Source organism: Triturus cristatus, chromosome 4_1 (genome assembly GCF_964204655.1).
Source record: "Triturus cristatus chromosome 4_1, aTriCri1.1, whole genome shotgun sequence".
In the NCBI taxonomy this organism is placed as follows: domain Eukaryota; kingdom Metazoa; phylum Chordata; class Amphibia; order Caudata; family Salamandridae; genus Triturus; species Triturus cristatus.
Genome location: NC_140585.1, coordinates 109006554 through 109026103, shown reverse-complemented (window position 1 = coordinate 109026103; position 19550 = coordinate 109006554). Strand labels below are relative to the sequence as shown.

Genomic DNA, 19550 nt, shown 5'->3' with positions numbered 1-19550 from the left:
TCATACAGTCAAATCTTGCAGAAGTGGGGATGTAGCTCAGTGGTAGAGCGCATGCTTTGCATGTATGAGGCCCCGGGTTCAATCCCCGGCATCTCCAGACTTTTGCCATGCTTACCTTGGATTTTGGGCAGAAAGCTAGGCTGGCATCATGATGAAGGAAGAGATATGTCCTCCAACCGGGAAGAGGACCCCGCTTAATCTGTCAGACGTTTGCCTTGAAAAATCCCATGAAATGGGGCTATCTCATTTTTGATGATTATAGATCAAAAGAATCCTACTTGTTGAAGACATCAAAGTGATGATTCATCTTGACAACCATAATGCTTTGATGATAGAAATCTGTCGCATCTCTCTTGATCATTGGTAAGGGTTCTTCTTCTAAACCAAAGACTCTTTACAGTAGCTTTTAGAAAAACGGAATATTTTGTTTATCTCAATCACCTTCAATCTACAGATTTTTCCGTTCTCTTTCCTTTTGAAAATGCATCCAAAATGCACGTTCTTGATGCTGGGTGCTTAGTAATGACTCCCATAACTTTCTGTCATTTCTTTCATGGTTCCGCGCAGCCATCCATTTGCCACCAATGCTGCCCAAGGTCTTTGTATCAAAGTTCCTTTCCTTTCTGTAAAATTGAAATTTGGAGCACCCCTGTTTATCCCCAAGCCAAGACAGAACATGAACTTTGGTCTGAAATCCTCCTTTGGGGTGATAAGACGTACCTTACAGTGTGCTCTAAGAACTGGTGACTTTGAGAGGGAGCTGCAGGTAATGTTCATGATTTTCATCGATCTGCTCCTGATCCCCACCCCCACAACCTTTCTTGAGCGAGAGATAATTACAGCGCTGAAAGATACTTCAGCCACTCCTTCGATAGCTCAGTTGGTAGAGCGGAGGACTGTAGCATAAAGTCAGACATCCTTAGGTCGCTGTTTCAAATCTGGCTCGAAGGATTTTGTGCTTCGATTTCCATATCTTTCACTTTTATTCAAACAATACCTTCCATTGATTATGATCGAGACTTTGCAGTCCCTGGGTTTCAGGGACTCCTTGCATCCATCAAACAGCTCGAGTGCAAAAGTGGGGATGTAGCTCAGTGGTAGAGCGCATGCTTCGCATGTATGAGGTCCCGGGTTCAATCCCCGGCATCTCCAGGAGCCTCTGTTCCTTATCTTGGCTTTTTTCCAGAAGGCTAGCCTGCCATCATGCAGAAAGAAGAAGTTTGTCATGCAGTTGGGGTGAGAGCCCCACTTAAATAGTCAGACATTTGCTTTGGAAAAATCTTTGAACTAGGCATAGTTTGCGCATTTCAAGAAAATCGGAGAATTTTGCATTCCAAAAGAAGGAAATAAATGCCCTCTCTGAGGATCGAACTCAGGACCTTCAGATTATGAGACTGACGCGCTGCCTACTGCGCTAAGAAGGCTGTATATAGGCATCTGTACATAAGACCATGAAGATCATCCAGGTACAAGGCTGAAGGATTTTCCTGACTGACATTGTATACTGCAGAGTCGAATGGGGTGATGTGGCCGTCGGTTCAATGCAGGGTTTCCAATCATACAGTCAAATCTTGCAGAAGTGGGGATGTAGCTCAGTGGTAGAGCGCATGCTTTGCATGTATGAGGCCCCGGGTTCAATCCCCGGCATCTCCAGACTTTTGCCATGCTTACCTTGGATTTTGGGCAGAAAGCTAGGCTGGCATCATGATGAAGGAAGAGATATGTCCTCCAACCGGGAAGAGGACCCGCTTAATCTGTCAGACGTTTGCCTTGAAAAATCCCATGAAATGGGGCTATCTCATTTTTGATGATTATAGATCAAAAGAATCCTACTTGTTGAAGACATCAAAGTGATGATTCATCTTGACAACCATAATGCTTTGATGATAGAAATCTGTCGCATCTCTCTTGATCATTGGTAAGGGTTCTTCTTCTAAACCAAAGACTCTTTACAGTAGCTTTTAGAAAAACGGAATATTTTGTTTATCTCAATCACCTTCAATCTACAGATTTTTCCGTTCTCTTTCCTTTTGAAAATGCATCCAAAATGCACGTTCTTGATGCTGGGTGCTTAGTAATGACTCCCATAACTTTCTGTCATTTCTTTCATGGTTCCGCGCAGCCATCCATTTGCCACCAATGCTGCCCAAGGTCTTTGTATCAAAGTTCCTTTCCTTTCTGTAAAATTGAAATTTGGAGCACCCCTGCTTATCCCCAAGCCAAGACAGAACATGAACTTTGGTCTGAAATCCTCCTTTGGGGTGATAAGACGTACCTTACAGTGTGCTCTAAGAACTGGTGACTTTGAGAGGGAGCTGCAGGTAATGTTCATGATTTTCATCGATCTGCTCCTGATCCCCACCCCCACAACCTTTCTTGAGCGAGAGATAATTACAGCGCTGAAAGATACTTCAGCCACTCCTTCGATAGCTCAGTTGGTAGAGCGGAGGACTGTAGCATAAAGTCAGACATCCTTAGGTCGCTGGTTCAAATCTGGCTCGAAGGATTTTGTGCTTCGATTTCCATATCTTTCACTTTTATTCAAACAATACCTTCCATTGATTATGATCGAGACTTTGCAGTCCCTGGGTTTCAGGGACTCCTTGCATCCATCAAACAGCTCGAGTGCAAAAGTGGGGATGTAGCTCAGTGGTAGAGCGCATGCTTCGCATGTATGAGGTCCCGGGTTCAATCCCTGGCATCTCCAGGAGCCTCTGTTCCTTATCTTGGCTTTTTTCCAGAAGGCTAGCCTGCCATCATGCAGAAAGAAGAAGTTTGTCATGCAGTTGGGGTGAGAGCCCCACTTAAATAGTCAGACATTTGCTTTGGAAAAATCTTTGAACTAGGCATAGTTTGCGCATTTCAAGAAAATCGGAGAATTTTGCATTCCAAAAGAAGGAAATAAATGCCCTCTCTGAGGATCGAACTCAGGACCTTCAGATTATGAGACTGACGCGCTGCCTACTGCGCTAAGAAGGCTGTATATAGGCATCTGTACATAAGACCATGAAGATCATCCAGGTACAAGGCTGAAGGATTTTCCTGACTGACATTGTATACTGCAGAGTCGAATGGGGTGATGTGGCCGTCGGTTCAATGCAGGGTTTCCAATCATACAGTCAAATCTTGCAGAAGTGGGGATGTAGCTCAGTGGTAGAGCGCATGCTTTGCATGTATGAGGCCCCGGGTTCAATCCCCGGCATCTCCAGACTTTTGCCATGCTTACCTTGGATTTTGGGCAGAAAGCTAGGCTGGCATCATGATGAAGGAAGAGATATGTCCTCCAACCGGGATGAGGACCCCGCTTAATCTGTCAGACGTTTGCCTTGAAAAATCCCATGAAATGGGGCTATCTCATTTTTGATGATTATAGATCAAAAGAATCCTACTTGTTGAAGACATCAAAGTGATGATTCATCTTGACAACCATAATGCTTTGATGATAGAAATCTGTCGCATCTCTCTTGATCATTGGTAAGGGTTCTTCTTCTAAACCAAAGACTCTTTACAGTAGCTTTTAGAAAAACGGAATATTTTGTTTATCTCAATCACCTTCAATCTACAGATTTTTCCGTTCTCTTTCCTTTTGAAAATGCATCCAAAATGCACGTTCTTGATGCTGGGTGCTTAGTAATGACTCCCATAACTTTCTGTCATTCTTTCATGGTTCCGCGCAGCCATCCATTTGCCACCAATGCTGCCCAAGGTCTTTGTATCAAAGTTCCTTTCCTTTCTGTAAAATTGAAATTTGGAGCACCCCTGCTTATCCCCAAGCCAAGACAGAACATGAACTTTGGTCTGAAATCCTCCTTTGGGGTGATAAGACGTACCTTACAGTGTGCTCTAAGAACTGGTGACTTTGAGAGGGAGCTGCAGGTAATGTTCATGATTTTCATCGATCTGCTCCTGATCCCCACCCCCACAACCTTTCTTGAGCGAGAGATAATTACAGCGCTGAAAGATACTTCAGCCACTCCTTCGATAGCTCAGTTGGTAGAGCGGAGGACTGTAGCATAAAGTCAGACATCCTTAGGTCGCTGGTTCAAATCTGGCTCGAAGGATTTTGTGCTTCGATTTCCATATCTTTCACTTTTATTCAAACAATACCTTCCATTGATTATGATCGAGACTTTGCAGTCCCTGGGTTTCAGGGACTCCTTGCATCCATCAAACAGCTCGAGTGCAAAAGTGGGGATGTAGCTCAGTGGTAGAGCGCATGCTTCGCATGTATGAGGTCCCGGGTTCAATCCCCGGCATCTCCAGGAGCCTCTGTTCCTTATCTTGGCTTTTTTCCAGAAGGCTAGCCTGCCATCATGCAGAAAGAAGAAGTTTGTCATGCAGTTGGGGTGAGAGCCCCACTTAAATAGTCAGACATTTGCTTTGGAAAAATCTTTGAACTAGGCATAGTTTGCGCATTTCAAGAAAATCGGAGAATTTTGCATTCCAAAAGAAGGAAATAAATGCCCTCTCTGAGGATCGAACTCAGGACCTTCAGATTATGAGACTGACGCGCTGCCTACTGCGCTAAGAAGGCTGTATATAGGCATCTGTACATAAGACCATGAAGATCATCCAGGTACAAGGCTGAAGGATTTTCCTGACTGACATTGTATACTGCAGAGTCGAATGGGGGGATGTGGCCGTCGGTTCAATGCAGGGTTTCCAATCATACAGTCAAATCTTGCAGAAGTGGGGATGTAGCTCAGTGGTAGAGCGCATGCTTTGCATGTATGAGGCCCCGGGTTCAATCCCCGGCATCTCCAGACTTTTGCCATGCTTACCTTGGATTTTGGGCAGAAAGCTAGGCTGGCATCATGATGAAGGAAGAGATATGTCCTCCAACCGGGAAGAGGACCCGCTTAATCTGTCAGACGTTTGCCTTGAAAAATCCCATGAAATGGGGCTATCTCATTTTTGATGATTATAGATCAAAAGAATCCTACTTGTTGAAGACATCAAAGTGATGATTCATCTTGACAACCATAATGCTTTGATGATAGAAATCTGTCGCATCTCTCTTGATCATTGGTAAGGGTTCTTCTTCTAAACCAAAGACTCTTTACAGTAGCTTTTAGAAAAACGGAATATTTTGTTTATCTCAATCACCTTCAATCTACAGATTTTTCCGTTCTCTTTCCTTTTGAAAATGCATCCAAAATGCACGTTCTTGATGCTGGGTGCTTAGTAATGACTCCCATAACTTTCTGTCATTTCTTTCATGGTTCCGCGCAGCCATCCATTTGCCACCAATGCTGCCCAAGGTCTTTGTATCAAAGTTCCTTTCCTTTCTGTAAAATTGAAATTTGGAGCACCCCTGCTTATCCCCAAGCCAAGACAGAACATGAACTTTGGTCTGAAATCCTCCTTTGGGGTGATAAGACGTACCTTACAGTGTGCTCTAAGAACTGGTGACTTTGAGAGGGAGCTGCAGGTAATGTTAATGATTTTCATCGATCTGCTCCTGATCCCCACCCCCACAACCTTTCTTGAGCGAGAGATAATTACAGCGCTGAAAGATACTTCAGCCACTCCTTCGATAGCTCAGTTGGTAGAGCGGAGGACTGTAGCATAAAGTCAGACATCCTTAGGTCGCTGGTTCAAATCAGGCTCGAAGGATTTTGTGCTTCGATTTCCATATCTTTCACTTTTATTCAAACAATACCTTCCATTGATTATGATCGAGACTTTGCAGTCCCTGGGTTTCAGGGATTCCTTGCATCCATCAAACAGCTCGAGTGCAAAAGTGGGGATGTAGCTCAGTGGTAGAGCGCATGTTTTGCATGTATGAGGTCCCGGGTTCAATCCCCGGCATCTCCAGGAGCCTCTGTTCCTTATCTTGGCTTTTTTCCAGAAGGCTAGCCTGCCATCATGCAGAAAGAAGAAGTTTGTCATGCAGTTGGGGTGAGAGCCCCACTTAAATAGTCAGACATTTGCTTTGGAAAAATCTTTGAACTAGGCATAGTTTGCGCATTTCAAGAAAATCGGAGAATTTTGCATTCCAAAAGAAGGAAATAAATGCCCTCTCTGAGGATCGAACTCAGGACCTTCAGATTATGAGACTGACGCGCTGCCTACTGCGCTAAGAAGGCTGTATATAGGCATCTGTACATAAGACCATGAAGATCATCCAGGTACAAGGCTGAAGGATTTTCCTGACTGACATTGTATACTGCAGAGTCGAATGGGGTGATGTGGCCGTCGGTTCAATGCAGGGTTTCCAATCATACAGTCAAATCTTGCAGAAGTGGGGATGTAGCTCAGTGGTAGAGCGCATGCTTTGCATGTATGAGGCCCCGGGTTCAATCCCCGGCATCTCCAGACTTTTGCCATGCTTACCTTGGATTTTGGGCAGAAAGCTAGGCTGGCATCATGATGAAGGAAGAGATATGTCCTCCAACCGGGATGAGGACCCCGCTTAATCTGTCAGACGTTTGCCTTGAAAAATCCCATGAAATGGGGCTATCTCATTTTTGATGATTATAGATCAAAAGAATCCTACTTGTTGAAGACATCAAAGTGATGATTCATCTTGACAACCATAATGCTTTGATGATAGAAATCTGTCGCATCTCTCTTGATCATTGGTAAGGGTTCTTCTTCTAAACCAAAGACTCTTTACAGTAGCTTTTAGAAAAACGGAATATTTTGTTTATCTCAATCACCTTCAATCTACAGATTTTTCCGTTCTCTTTCCTTTTGAAAATGCATCCAAAATGCACGTTCTTGATGCTGGGTGCTTAGTAATGACTCCCATAACTTTCTGTCATTTCTTTCATGGTTCCGCGCAGCCATCCATTTGCCACCAATGCTGCCCAAGGTCTTTGTATCAAAGTTCCTTTCCTTTCTGTAAAATTGAAATTTGGAGCACCCCTGCTTATCCCCAAGCCAAGACAGAACATGAACTTTGGTCTGAAATCCTCCTTTGGGGTGATAAGACGTACCTTACAGTGTGCTCTAAGAACTGGTGACTTTGAGAGGGAGCTGCAGGTAATGTTCATGATTTTCATCGATCTGCTCCTGATCCCCACCCCCACAACCTTTCTTGAGCGAGAGATAATTACAGCGCTGAAAGATACTTCAGCCACTCCTTCGATAGCTCAGTTGGTAGAGCGGAGGACTGTAGCATAAAGTCAGACATCCTTAGGTCGCTGGTTCAAATCTGGCTCGAAGGATTTTGTGCTTCGATTTCCATATCTTTCACTTTTATTCAAACAATACCTTCCATTGATTATGATCGAGACTTTGCAGTCCCTGGGTTTCAGGGACTCCTTGCATCCATCAAACAGCTCGAGTGCAAAAGTGGGGATGTAGCTCAGTGGTAGAGCGCATGCTTCGCATGTATGAGGTCCCGGGTTCAATCCCCGGCATCTCCAGGAGCCTCTGTTCCTTATCTTGGCTTTTTTCCAGAAGGCTAGCCTGCCATCATGCAGAAAGAAGAAGTTTGTCATGCAGTTGGGGTGAGAGCCCCACTTAAATAGTCAGACATTTGCTTTGGAAAAATCTTTGAACTAGGCATAGTTTGCGCATTTCAAGAAAATCGGAGAATTTTGCATTCCAAAAGAAGGAAATAAATGCCCTCTCTGAGGATCGAACTCAGGACCTTCAGATTATGAGACTGACGCGCTGCCTACTGCGCTAAGAAGGCTGTATATAGGCATCTGTACATAAGACCATGAAGATCATCCAGGTACAAGGCTGAAGGATTTTCCTGACTGACATTGTATACTGCAGAGTCGAATGGGGTGATGTGGCCGTCGGTTCAATGCAGGGTTTCCAATCATACAGTCAAATCTTGCAGAAGTGGGGATGTAGCTCAGTGGTAGAGCGCATGCTTTGCATGTATGAGGCCCCGGGTTCAATCCCCGGCATCTCCAGACTTTTGCCATGCTTACCTTGGATTTTGGGCAGAAAGCTAGGCTGGCATCATGATGAAGGAAGAGATATGTCCTCCAACCGGGAAGAGGACCCGCTTAATCTGTCAGACGTTTGCCTTGAAAAATCCCATGAAATGGGGCTATCTCATTTTTGATGATTATAGATCAAAAGAATCCTACTTGTTGAAGACATCAAAGTGATGATTCATCTTGACAACCATAATGCTTTGATGATAGAAATCTGTCGCATCTCTCTTGATCATTGGTAAGGGTTCTTCTTCTAAACCAAAGACTCTTTACAGTAGCTTTTAGAAAAACGGAATATTTTGTTTATCTCAATCACCTTCAATCTACAGATTTTTCCGTTCTCTTTCCTTTTGAAAATGCATCCAAAATGCACGTTCTTGATGCTGGGTGCTTAGTAATGACTCCCATAACTTTCTGTCATTTCTTTCATGGTTCCGCGCAGCCATCCATTTGCCACCAATGCTGCCCAAGGTCTTTGTATCAAAGTTCCTTTCCTTTCTGTAAAATTGAAATTTGGAGCACCCCTGCTTATCCCCAAGCCAAGACAGAACATGAACTTTGGTCTGAAATCCTCCTTTGGGGTGATAAGACGTACCTTACAGTGTGCTCTAAGAACTGGTGACTTTGAGAGGGAGCTGCAGGTAATGTTCATGATTTTCATCGATCTGCTCCTGATCCCCACCCCCACAACCTTTCTTGAGCGAGAGATAATTACAGCGCTGAAAGATACTTCAGCCACTCCTTCGATAGCTCAGTTGGTAGAGCGGAGGACTGTAGCATAAAGTCAGACATCCTTAGGTCGCTGGTTCAAATCTGGCTCGAAGGATTTTGTGCTTCGATTTCCATATCTTTCACTTTTATTCAAACAATACCTTCCATTGATTATGATCGAGACTTTGCAGTCCCTGGGTTTCAGGGACTCCTTGCATCCATCAAACAGCTCGAGTGCAAAAGTGGGGATGTAGCTCAGTGGTAGAGCGCATGCTTCGCATGTATGAGGTCCCGGGTTCAATCCCCGGCATCTCCAGGAGCCTCTGTTCCTTATCTTGGCTTTTTTCCAGAAGGCTAGCCTGCCATCATGCAGAAAGAAGAAGTTTGTCATGCAGTTGGGGTGAGAGCCCCACTTAAATAGTCAGACATTTGCTTTGGAAAAATCTTTGAACTAGGCATAGTTTGCGCATTTCAAGAAAATCGGAGAATTTTGCATTCCAAAAGAAGGAAATAAATGCCCTCTCTGAGGATCGAACTCAGGACCTTCAGATTATGAGACTGACGCGCTGCCTACTGCGCTAAGAAGGCTGTATATAGGCATCTGTACATAAGACCATGAAGATCATCCAGGTACAAGGCTGAAGGATTTTCCTGACTGACATTGTATACTGCAGAGTCGAATGGGGTGATGTGGCCGTCGGTTCAATGCAGCAATCATACAGTCAAATCTTGCAGAAGTGGGGATGTAGCTCAGTGGTAGAGCGCATGCTTTGCATGTATGAGGCCCCGGGTTCAATCCCCGGCATCTCCAGACTTTTGCCATGCTTACCTTGGATTTTGGGCAGAAAGCTAGGCTGGCATCATGATGAAGGAAGAGATATGTCCTCCAACCGGGATGAGGACCCCGCTTAATCTGTCAGACGTTTGCCTTGAAAAATCCCATGAAATGGGGCTATCTCATTTTTGATGATTATAGATCAAAAGAATCCTACTTGTTGAAGACATCAAAGTGATGATTCATCTTGACAACCATAATGCTTTGATGATAGAAATCTGTCGCATCTCTCTTGATCATTGGTAAGGGTTCTTCTTCTAAACCAAAGACTCTTTACAGTAGCTTTTAGAAAAACGGAATATTTTGTTTATCTCAATCACCTTCAATCTACAGATTTTTCCGTTCTCTTTCCTTTTGAAAATGCATCCAAAATGCACGTTCTTGATGCTGGGTGCTTAGTAATGACTCCCATAACTTTCTGTCATTTCTTTCATGGTTCCGCGCAGCCATCCATTTGCCACCAATGCTGCCCAAGGTCTTTGTATCAAAGTTCCTTTCCTTTCTGTAAAATTGAAATTTGGAGCACCCCTGCTTATCCCCAAGCCAAGACAGAACATGAACTTTGGTCTGAAATCCTCCTTTGGGGTGATAAGACGTACCTTACAGTGTGCTCTAAGAACTGGTGACTTTGAGAGGGAGCTGCAGGTAATGTTCATGATTTTCATCGATCTGCTCCTGATCCCCACCCCCACAACCTTTCTTGAGCGAGAGATAATTACAGCGCTGAAAGATACTTCAGCCACTCCTTCGATAGCTCAGTTGGTAGAGCGGAGGACTGTAGCATAAAGTCAGACATCCTTAGGTCGCTGGTTCAAATCTGGCTCGAAGGATTTTGTGCTTCGATTTCCATATCTTTCACTTTTATTCAAACAATACCTTCCATTGATTATGATCGAGACTTTGCAGTCCCTGGGTTTCAGGAACTCCTTGCATCCATCAAACAGCTCGAGTGCAAAAGTGGGGATGTAGCTCAGTGGTAGAGCGCATGCTTCGCATGTATGAGGTCCCGGGTTCAATCCCTGGCATCTCCAGGAGCCTCTGTTCCTTATCTTGGCTTTTTTCCAGAAGGCTAGCCTGCCATCATGCAGAAAGAAGAAGTTTGTCATGCAGTTGGGGTGAGAGCCCCACTTAAATAGTCAGACATTTGCTTTGGAAAAATCTTTGAACTAGGCATAGTTTGCGCATTTCAAGAAAATCGGAGAATTTTGCATTCCAAAAGAAGGAAATAAATGCCCTCTCTGAGGATCGAACTCAGGACCTTCAGATTATGAGACTGACGCGCTGCCTACTGCGCTAAGAAGGCTGTATATAGGCATCTGTACATAAGACCATGAAGATCATCCAGGTACAAGGCTGAAGGATTTTCCTGACTGACATTGTATACTGCAGAGTCGAATGGGGTGATGTGGCCGTCGGTTCAATGCAGGGTTTCCAATCATACAGTCAAATCTTGCAGAAGTGGGGATGTAGCTCAGTGGTAGAGCGCATGCTTTGCATGTATGAGGCCCCGGGTTCAATCCCCGGCATCTCCAGACTTTTGCCATGCTTACCTTGGATTTTGGGCAGAAAGCTAGGCTGGCATCATGATGAAGGAAGAGATATGTCCTCCAACCGGGATGAGGACCCCGCTTAATCTGTCAGACGTTTGCCTTGAAAAATCCCATGAAATGGGGCTATCTCATTTTTGATGATTATAGATCAAAAGAATCCTACTTGTTGAAGACATCAAAGTGATGATTCATCTTGACAACCATAATGCTTTGATGATAGAAATCTGTCGCATCTCTCTTGATCATTGGTAAGGGTTCTTCTTCTAAACCAAAGACTCTTTACAGTAGCTTTTAGAAAAACGGAATATTTTGTTTATCTCAATCACCTTCAATCTACAGATTTTTCCGTTCTCTTTCCTTTTGAAAATGCATCCAAAATGCACGTTCTTGATGCTGGGTGCTTAGTAATGACTCCCATAACTTTCTGTCATTTCTTTCATGGTTCCGCGCAGCCATCCATTTGCCACCAATGCTGCCCAAGGTCTTTGTATCAAAGTTCCTTTCCTTTCTGTAAAATTGAAATTTGGAGCACCCCTGTTTATCCCCAAGCCAAGACAGAACATGAACTTTGGTCTGAAATCCTCCTTTGGGGTGATAAGACGTACCTTACAGTGTGCTCTAAGAACTGGTGACTTTGAGAGGGAGCTGCAGGTAATGTTCATGATTTTCATCGATCTGCTCCTGATCCCCACCCCCACAACCTTTCTTGAGCGAGAGATAATTACAGCGCTGAAAGATACTTCAGCCACTCCTTCGATAGCTCAGTTGGTAGAGCGGAGGACTGTAGCATAAAGTCAGACATCCTTAGGTCGCTGTTTCAAATCTGGCTCGAAGGATTTTGTGCTTCGATTTCCATATCTTTCACTTTTATTCAAACAATACCTTCCATTGATTATGATCGAGACTTTGCAGTCCCTGGGTTTCAGGGACTCCTTGCATCCATCAAACAGCTCGAGTGCAAAAGTGGGGATGTAGCTCAGTGGTAGAGCGCATGCTTCGCATGTATGAGGTCCCGGGTTCAATCCCCGGCATCTCCAGGAGCCTCTGTTCCTTATCTTGGCTTTTTTCCAGAAGGCTAGCCTGCCATCATGCAGAAAGAAGAAGTTTGTCATGCAGTTGGGGTGAGAGCCCCACTTAAATAGTCAGACATTTGCTTTGGAAAAATCTTTGAACTAGGCATAGTTTGCGCATTTCAAGAAAATCGGAGAATTTTGCATTCCAAAAGAAGGAAATAAATGCCCTCTCTGAGGATCGAACTCAGGACCTTCAGATTATGAGACTGACGCGCTGCCTACTGCGCTAAGAAGGCTGTATATAGGCATCTGTACATAAGACCATGAAGATCATCCAGGTACAAGGCTGAAGGATTTTCCTGACTGACATTGTATACTGCAGAGTCGAATGGGGTGATGTGGCCGTCGGTTCAATGCAGGGTTTCCAATCATACAGTCAAATCTTGCAGAAGTGGGGATGTAGCTCAGTGGTAGAGCGCATGCTTTGCATGTATGAGGCCCCGGGTTCAATCCCCGGCATCTCCAGACTTTTGCCATGCTTACCTTGGATTTTGGGCAGAAAGCTAGGCTGGCATCATGATGAAGGAAGAGATATGTCCTCCAACCGGGAAGAGGACCCGCTTAATCTGTCAGACGTTTGCCTTGAAAAATCCCATGAAATGGGGCTATCTCATTTTTGATGATTATAGATCAAAAGAATCCTACTTGTTGAAGACATCAAAGTGATGATTCATCTTGACAACCATAATGCTTTGATGATAGAAATCTGTCGCATCTCTCTTGATCATTGGTAAGGGTTCTTCTTCTAAACCAAAGACTCTTTACAGTAGCTTTTAGAAAAACGGAATATTTTGTTTATCTCAATCACCTTCAATCTACAGATTTTTCCGTTCTCTTTCCTTTTGAAAATGCATCCAAAATGCACGTTCTTGATGCTGGGTGCTTAGTAATGACTCCCATAACTTTCTGTCATTTCTTTCATGGTTCCGCGCAGCCATCCATTTGCCACCAATGCTGCCCAAGGTCTTTGTATCAAAGTTCCTTTCCTTTCTGTAAAATTGAAATTTGGAGCACCCCTGCTTATCCCCAAGCCAAGACAGAACATGAACTTTGGTCTGAAATCCTCCTTTGGGGTGATAAGACGTACCTTACAGTGTGCTCTAAGAACTGGTGACTTTGAGAGGGAGCTGCAGGTAATGTTCATGATTTTCATCGATCTGCTCCTGATCCCCACCCCCACAACCTTTCTTGAGCGAGAGATAATTACAGCGCTGAAAGATACTTCAGCCACTCCTTCGATAGCTCAGTTGGTAGAGCGGAGGACTGTAGCATAAAGTCAGACATCCTTAGGTCGCTGGTTCAAATCTGGCTCGAAGGATTTTGTGCTTCGATTTCCATATCTTTCACTTTTATTCAAACAATACCTTCCATTGATTATGATCGAGACTTTGCAGTCCCTGGGTTTCAGGGACTCCTTGCATCCATCAAACAGCTCGAGTGCAAAAGTGGGGATGTAGCTCAGTGGTAGAGCGCATGCTTCGCATGTATGAGGTCCCGGGTTCAATCCCTGGCATCTCCAGGAGCCTCTGTTCCTTATCTTGGCTTTTTTCCAGAAGGCTAGCCTGCCATCATGCAGAAAGAAGAAGTTTGTCATGCAGTTGGGGTGAGAGCCCCACTTAAATAGTCAGACATTTGCTTTGGAAAAATCTTTGAACTAGGCATAGTTTGCGCATTTCAAGAAAATCGGAGAATTTTGCATTCCAAAAGAAGGAAATAAATGCCCTCTCTGAGGATCGAACTCAGGACCTTCAGATTATGAGACTGACGCGCTGCCTACTGCGCTAAGAAGGCTGTATATAGGCATCTGTACATAAGACCATGAAGATCATCCAGGTACAAGGCTGAAGGATTTTCCTGACTGACATTGTATACTGCAGAGTCGAATGGGGTGATGTGGCCGTCGGTTCAATGCAGGGTTTCCAATCATACAGTCAAATCTTGCAGAAGTGGGGATGTAGCTCAGTGGTAGAGCGCATGCTTTGCATGTATGAGGCCCCGGGTTCAATCCCCGGCATCTCCAGACTTTTGCCATGCTTACCTTGGATTTTGGGCAGAAAGCTAGGCTGGCATCATGATGAAGGAAGAGATATGTCCTCCAACCGGGATGAGGACCCCGCTTAATCTGTCAGACGTTTGCCTTGAAAAATCCCATGAAATGGGGCTATCTCATTTTTGATGATTATAGATCAAAAGAATCCTACTTGTTGAAGACATCAAAGTGATGATTCATCTTGACAACCATAATGCTTTGATGATAGAAATCTGTCGCATCTCTCTTGATCATTGGTAAGGGTTCTTCTTCTAAACCAAAGACTCTTTACAGTAGCTTTTAGAAAAACGGAATATTTTGTTTATCTCAATCACCTTCAATCTACAGATTTTTCCGTTCTCTTTCCTTTTGAAAATGCATCCAAAATGCACGTTCTTGATGCTGGGTGCTTAGTAATGACTCCCATAACTTTCTGTCATTCTTTCATGGTTCCGCGCAGCCATCCATTTGCCACCAATGCTGCCCAAGGTCTTTGTATCAAAGTTCCTTTCCTTTCTGTAAAATTGAAATTTGGAGCACCCCTGCTTATCCCCAAGCCAAGACAGAACATGAACTTTGGTCTGAAATCCTCCTTTGGGGTGATAAGACGTACCTTACAGTGTGCTCTAAGAACTGGTGACTTTGAGAGGGAGCTGCAGGTAATGTTCATGATTTTCATCGATCTGCTCCTGATCCCCACCCCCACAACCTTTCTTGAGCGAGAGATAATTACAGCGCTGAAAGATACTTCAGCCACTCCTTCGATAGCTCAGTTGGTAGAGCGGAGGACTGTAGCATAAAGTCAGACATCCTTAGGTCGCTGGTTCAAATCTGGCTCGAAGGATTTTGTGCTTCGATTTCCATATCTTTCACTTTTATTCAAACAATACCTTCCATTGATTATGATCGAGACTTTGCAGTCCCTGGGTTTCAGGGACTCCTTGCATCCATCAAACAGCTCGAGTGCAAAAGTGGGGATGTAGCTCAGTGGTAGAGCGCATGCTTCGCATGTATGAGGTCCCGGGTTCAATCCCCGGCATCTCCAGGAGCCTCTGTTCCTTATCTTGGCTTTTTTCCAGAAGGCTAGCCTGCCATCATGCAGAAAGAAGAAGTTTGTCATGCAGTTGGGGTGAGAGCCCCACTTAAATAGTCAGACATTTGCTTTGGAAAAATCTTTGAACTAGGCATAGTTTGCGCATTTCAAGAAAATCGGAGAATTTTGCATTCCAAAAGAAGGAAATAAATGCCCTCTCTGAGGATCGAACTCAGGACCTTCAGATTATGAGACTGACGCGCTGCCTACTGCGCTAAGAAGGCTGTATATAGGCATCTGTACATAAGACCATGAAGATCATCCAGGTACAAGGCTGAAGGATTTTCCTGACTGACATTGTATACTGCAGAGTCGAATGGGGGGATGTGGCCGTCGGTTCAATGCAGGGTTTCCAATCATACAGTCAAATCTTGCAGAAGTGGGGATGTAGCTCAGTGGTAGAGCGCATGCTTTGCATGTATGAGGCCCCGGGTTCAATCCCCGGCATCTCCAGACTTTTGCCATGCTTACCTTGGATTTTGGGCAGAAAGCTAGGCTGGCATCATGATGAAGGAAGAGATATGTCCTCCAACCGGGAAGAGGACCCGCTTAATCTGTCAGACGTTTGCCTTGAAAAATCCCATGAAATGGGGCTATCTCATTTTTGATGATTATAGATCAAAAGAATCCTACTTGTTGAAGACATCAAAGTGATGATTCATCTTGACAACCATAATGCTTTGATGATAGAAATCTGTCGCATCTCTCTTGATCATTGGTAAGGGTTCTTCTTCTAAACCAAAGACTCTTTACAGTAGCTTTTAGAAAAACGGAATATTTTGTTTATCTCAATCACCTTCAATCTACAGATTTTTCCGTTCTCTTTCCTTTTGAAAATGCATCCAAAATGCACGTTCTTGATGCTGGGTGCTTAGTAATGACTCCCATAACTTTCTGTCATTTCTTTCATGGTTCCGCGCAGCCATCCATTTGCCACCAATGCTGCCCAAGGTCTTTGTATCAAAGTTCCTTTCCTTTCTGTAAAATTGAAATTTGGAGCACCCCTGCTTATCCCCAAGCCAAGACAGAACATGAACTTTGGTCTGAAATCCTCCTTTGGGGTGATAAGACGTACCTTACAGTGTGCTCTAAGAACTGGTGACTTTGAGAGGGAGCTGCAGGTAATGTTAATGATTTTCATCGATCTGCTCCTGATCCCCACCCCCACAACCTTTCTTGAGCGAGAGATAATTACAGCGCTGAAAGATACTTCAGCCACTCCTTCGATAGCTCAGTTGGTAGAGCGGAGGACTGTAGCATAAAGTCAGACATCCTTAGGTCGCTGGTTCAAATCAGGCTCGAAGGATTTTGTGCTTCGATTTCCATATCTTTCACTTTTATTCAAACAATACCTTCCATTGATTATGATCGAGACTTTGCAGTCCCTGGGTTTCAGGGATTCCTTGCATCCATCAAACAGCTCGAGTGCAAAAGTGGGGATGTAGCTCAGTGGTAGAGCGCATGTTTTGCATGTATGAGGTCCCGGGTTCAATCCCCGGCATCTCCAGGAGCCTCTGTTCCTTATCTTGGCTTTTTTCCAGAAGGCTAGCCTGCCATCATGCAGAAAGAAGAAGTTTGTCATGCAGTTGGGGTGAGAGCCCCACTTAAATAGTCAGACATTTGCTTTGGAAAAATCTTTGAACTAGGCATAGTTTGCGCATTTCAAGAAAATCGGAGAATTTTGCATTCCAAAAGAAGGAAATAAATGCCCTCTCTGAGGATCGAACTCAGGACCTTCAGATTATGAGACTGACGCGCTGCCTACTGCGCTAAGAAGGCTGTATATAGGCATCTGTACATAAGACCATGAAGATCATCCAGGTACAAGGCTGAAGGATTTTCCTGACTGACATTGTATACTGCAGAGTCGAATGGGGTGATGTGGCCGTCGGTTCAATGCAGGGTTTCCAATCATACAGTCAAATCTTGCAGAAGTGGGGATGTAGCTCAGTGGTAGAGCGCATGCTTTGCATGTATGAGGCCCCGGGTTCAATCCCCGGCATCTCCAGACTTTTGCCATGCTTACCTTGGATTTTGGGCAGAAAGCTAGGCTGGCATCATGATGAAGGAAGAGATATGTCCTCCAACCGGGATGAGGACCCCGCTTAATCTGTCAGACGTTTGCCTTGAAAAATCCCATGAAATGGGGCTATCTCATTTTTGATGATTATAGATCAAAAGAATCCTACTTGTTGAAGACATCAAAGTGATGATTCATCTTGACAACCATAATGCTTTGATGATAGAAATCTGTCGCATCTCTCTTGATCATTGGTAAGGGTTCTTCTTCTAAACCAAAGACTCTTTACAGTAGCTTTTAGAAAAACGGAATATTTTGTTTATCTCAATCACCTTCAATCTACAGATTTTTCCGTTCTCTTTCCTTTTGAAAATGCATCCAAAATGCACGTTCTTGATGCTGGGTGCTTAGTAATGACTCCCATAACTTTCTGTCATTTCTTTCATGGTTCCGCGCAGCCATCCATTTGCCACCAATGCTGCCCAAGGTCTTTGTATCAAAGTTCCTTTCCTTTCTGTAAAATTGAAATTTGGAGCACCCCTGCTTATCCCCAAGCCAAGACAGAACATGAACTTTGGTCTGAAATCCTCCTTTGGGGTGATAAGACGTACCTTACAGTGTGCTCTAAGAACTGGTGACTTTGAGAGGGAGCTGCAGGTAATGTTCATGATTTTCATCGATCTGCTCCTGATCCCCACCCCCACAACCTTTCTTGAGCGAGAGATAATTACAGCGCTGAAAGATACTTCAGCCACTCCTTCGATAGCTCAGTTGGTAGAGCGGAGGACTGTAGCATAAAGTCAGACATCCTTAGGTCGCTGGTTCAAATCTGGCTCGAAGGATTTTGTGCTTCGATTTCCATATCTTTCACTTTTATTCAAACAATACCTTCCATTGATTATGATCGAGACTTTGCAGTCCCTGGGTTTCAGGGACTCCTTGCATCCATCAAACAGCTCGAGTGCAAAAGTGGGGATGTAGCTCAGTGGTAGAGCGCATGCTTCGCATGTATGAGGTCCCGGGTTCAATCCCCGGCATCTCCAGGAGCCTCTGTTCCTTATCTTGGCTTTTTTCCAGAAGGCTAGCCTGCCATCATGCAGAAAGAAGAAGTTTGTCATGCAGTTGGGGTGAGAGCCCCACTTAAATAGTCAGACATTTGCTTTGGAAAAATCTTTGAACTAGGCATAGTTTGCGCATTTCAAGAAAATCGGAGAATTTTGCATTCCAAAAGAAGGAAATAAATGCCCTCTCTGAGGATCGAACTCAGGACCTTCAGATTATGAGACTGACGCGCTGCCTACTGCGCTAAGAAGGCTGTATATAGGCATCTGTACATAAGACCATGAAGATCATCCAGGTACAAGGCTGAAGGATTTTCCTGACTGACATTGTATACTGCAGAGTCGAATGGGGTGATGTGGCCGTCGGTTCAATGCAGGGTTTCCAATCATACAGTCAAATCTTGCAGAAGTGGGGATGTAGCTCAGTGGTAGAGCGCATGCTTTGCATGTATGAGGCCCCGGGTTCAATCCCCGGCATCTCCAGACTTTTGCCATGCTTACCTTGGATTTTGGGCAGAAAGCTAGGCTGGCATCATGATGAAGGAAGAGATATGTCCTCCAACCGGGAAGAGGACCCGCTTAATCTGTCAGACGTTTGCCTTGAAAAATCCCATGAAATGGGGCTATCTCATTTTTGATGATTATAGATCAAAAGAATCCTACTTGTTGAAGACATCAAAGTGATGATTCATCTTGACAACCATAATGCTTTGATGATAGAAATCTGTCGCATCTCTCTTGATCATTGGTAAGGGTTCTTCTTCTAAACCAAAGACTCTTTACAGTAGCTTTTAGAAAAACGGAATATTTTGTTTATCTCAATCACCTTCAATCTACAGATTTTTCCGTTCTCTTTCCTTTTGAAAATGCATCCAAAATGCACGTTCTTGATGCTGGGTGCTTAGTAATGACTCCCATAACTTTCTGTCATTTCTTTCATGGTTCCGCGCAGCCATCCATTTGCCACCAATGCTGCCCAAGGTCTTTGTATCAAAGTTCCTTTCCTTTCTGTAAAATTGAAATTTGGAGCACCCCTGCTTATCCCCAAGCCAAGACAGAACATGAACTTTGGTCTGAAATCCTCCTTTGGGGTGATAAGACGTACCTTACAGTGTGCTCTAAGAACTGGTGACTTTGAGAGGGAGCTGCAGGTAATGTTCATGATTTTCATCGATCTGCTCCTGATCCCCACCCCCACAACCTTTCTTGAGCGAGAGATAATTACAGCGCTGAAAGATACTTCAGCCACTCCTTCGATAGCTCAGTTGGTAGAGCGG

At 44.2% G+C, this 19550-nt stretch overlaps 12 non-coding genes across 12 annotated transcripts; all 12 read right to left on the bottom strand.

The window, feature by feature from the left end:
* Nucleotides 1–1351: 1351 nt before the first annotated feature.
* TRNAM-CAU (transfer RNA methionine (anticodon CAU)) lies at nucleotides 1352–1424 on the bottom strand. The gene has a single exon. It is a non-coding gene; the product is annotated as a tRNA-Met (tRNA).
* A 1482-nt stretch (nucleotides 1425–2906) lies between these two features.
* On the bottom strand, nucleotides 2907–2979 carry TRNAM-CAU (transfer RNA methionine (anticodon CAU)). Its single transcript has one exon. It is a non-coding gene; the product is annotated as a tRNA-Met (tRNA).
* Nucleotides 2980–4461: 1482 nt separating this feature from the next.
* Nucleotides 4462–4534, bottom strand: TRNAM-CAU (transfer RNA methionine (anticodon CAU)). The gene has a single exon. It is a non-coding gene; the product is annotated as a tRNA-Met (tRNA).
* A 1482-nt stretch (nucleotides 4535–6016) lies between these two features.
* TRNAM-CAU (transfer RNA methionine (anticodon CAU)) lies at nucleotides 6017–6089 on the bottom strand. The gene has a single exon. It is a non-coding gene; the product is annotated as a tRNA-Met (tRNA).
* Nucleotides 6090–7572: 1483 nt separating this feature from the next.
* TRNAM-CAU (transfer RNA methionine (anticodon CAU)) lies at nucleotides 7573–7645 on the bottom strand. The gene has a single exon. It is a non-coding gene; the product is annotated as a tRNA-Met (tRNA).
* A 1482-nt stretch (nucleotides 7646–9127) lies between these two features.
* On the bottom strand, nucleotides 9128–9200 carry TRNAM-CAU (transfer RNA methionine (anticodon CAU)). Its single transcript has one exon. It is a non-coding gene; the product is annotated as a tRNA-Met (tRNA).
* A 1477-nt stretch (nucleotides 9201–10677) lies between these two features.
* TRNAM-CAU (transfer RNA methionine (anticodon CAU)) lies at nucleotides 10678–10750 on the bottom strand. The gene has a single exon. It is a non-coding gene; the product is annotated as a tRNA-Met (tRNA).
* Nucleotides 10751–12233: 1483 nt separating this feature from the next.
* Nucleotides 12234–12306, bottom strand: TRNAM-CAU (transfer RNA methionine (anticodon CAU)). The gene has a single exon. It is a non-coding gene; the product is annotated as a tRNA-Met (tRNA).
* A 1482-nt stretch (nucleotides 12307–13788) lies between these two features.
* On the bottom strand, nucleotides 13789–13861 carry TRNAM-CAU (transfer RNA methionine (anticodon CAU)). The gene has a single exon. It is a non-coding gene; the product is annotated as a tRNA-Met (tRNA).
* Nucleotides 13862–15343: 1482 nt separating this feature from the next.
* On the bottom strand, nucleotides 15344–15416 carry TRNAM-CAU (transfer RNA methionine (anticodon CAU)). The gene has a single exon. It is a non-coding gene; the product is annotated as a tRNA-Met (tRNA).
* A 1482-nt stretch (nucleotides 15417–16898) lies between these two features.
* TRNAM-CAU (transfer RNA methionine (anticodon CAU)) lies at nucleotides 16899–16971 on the bottom strand. Its single transcript has one exon. It is a non-coding gene; the product is annotated as a tRNA-Met (tRNA).
* Nucleotides 16972–18454: 1483 nt separating this feature from the next.
* Nucleotides 18455–18527, bottom strand: TRNAM-CAU (transfer RNA methionine (anticodon CAU)). Its single transcript has one exon. It is a non-coding gene; the product is annotated as a tRNA-Met (tRNA).
* Nucleotides 18528–19550: the final 1023 nt, after the last annotated feature.